This window comes from Propithecus coquereli, unplaced genomic scaffold (genome assembly GCF_000956105.1).
Source record: "Propithecus coquereli isolate 6110/MARCELLA unplaced genomic scaffold, Pcoq_1.0 Scaffold467, whole genome shotgun sequence".
In the NCBI taxonomy this organism is placed as follows: Eukaryota; Metazoa; Chordata; class Mammalia; order Primates; family Indriidae; genus Propithecus; species Propithecus coquereli.
Genome location: NW_012150474.1, coordinates 779,116 through 780,329, shown reverse-complemented (window position 1 = coordinate 780,329; position 1,214 = coordinate 779,116). Strand labels below are relative to the sequence as shown.

General features: G+C 60.5%; 1 protein-coding gene across 1 annotated transcript in view; it reads right to left on the bottom strand.

Annotated features, from left to right (window-relative positions):
- Positions 1-1,214, bottom strand: part of CSF2RA (colony stimulating factor 2 receptor, alpha, low-affinity (granulocyte-macrophage)) — a 21,606-nt gene that overhangs the window by 1,553 nt on the left and 18,839 nt on the right. The gene's annotated exons all lie outside the window — the stretch shown is intronic.

The window sequence follows — 1,214 nt, the reverse complement described above, 5'->3', positions numbered from 1 at the left end:
TCCCAACTCTCGGTGTCTGGGGCTGGGGCCTCATTTGGAAATCGGGTCTCCGCAGATGTGATTAGTGAAGGATCTCGAGAGGAGACCATCCTGGATTAGAGAGAACCCTAAATCCCATGGCAGGTGGCAGAGAAGGAGACACAGACGCAGAAGAGAAGCCACGTGGAGACGGAGGCAGAGACCAGAGTGACGTGGCCACAAGCCCAGGGACGCCCGGAGCCCCCAGGAGCCGGAAGAGGCAGGAAGGAGCCTCCCCCGGAGCCTGCGGAGGGAGCGCGGCCCCGAGACACCCGCGTCTCACACTCCTGGGCTCCGGGACAGGGGGAGAATAAATTCCTGAACAAAGTAAGCACAGGACGCCAAACCTGGACAGGGCCATTGGGACGGGCCACAGGTAGATGTGGACAAGGTCCCCACGTCCCCGGGGAAGTCGATAGCTGCAACGCTCCCCGTGCTTTGCAAAGCCCGCTGTGCACGACTGAGGGGTCCGAGGGGAGGGGTGGGCTTGCTAGGACCCTGAAGGCTGAGAGTTACTGGAGGCGGGGGACATTCCGGAAAGAGGGAGCGTCTTTCGGCAGGAAGACAGCGCCTCGGTGGTTGCCGCGGAGCTCTGCGGAGGCTCGTGTCCGGCAGAACTGTGCAGTCAGCACGGCCGGGAGAGTTTGAAGCCTCTCTGAGCATTCGTCCTGGGGTGTCCATCGAGCTTCCCAGGTCTTGCCAAGCTACTCAGCGCTGTTTGCATTTCTCTACGTGTGTGTTTTGCAGCCGTGCGTCTTCCTTCCCTGATGTTAGGCTGGGACGGGGAGGAAGGGGACCAGGGGCTGTGTCTCGGGGGTCACTGAGGGGCAGATGGCACCAGGAGATGCTCCGTCCACAATAGGAGGAACAAGGTGACCAGAGAGGGCTCCCAAGGGGGAACAGATGTCTGGTCTACGACAGGGGGTCTCCAAGCACTGCCCAACCAGAAAGAGGCAGAAAACACCGCAAAGTGGAGATACGACCAAGGCCACCAAAGAGGGTCTCTGGAGTGTGCACACAAGCAACATGACAGTCTCCTCAATGACCTACCCTCGTTAACACAGTAAAAATTACACCCATGGGCCGGGTGCGGTGGCTCACGCCTGTAACCCTAGCTCTCTGGGAGGCCGAGGCGGGCGGACTGTTTGAGCTCAGGAGTGCGAAACCAGCCTGAGCAAGAGCGAGACCCCCGTCTC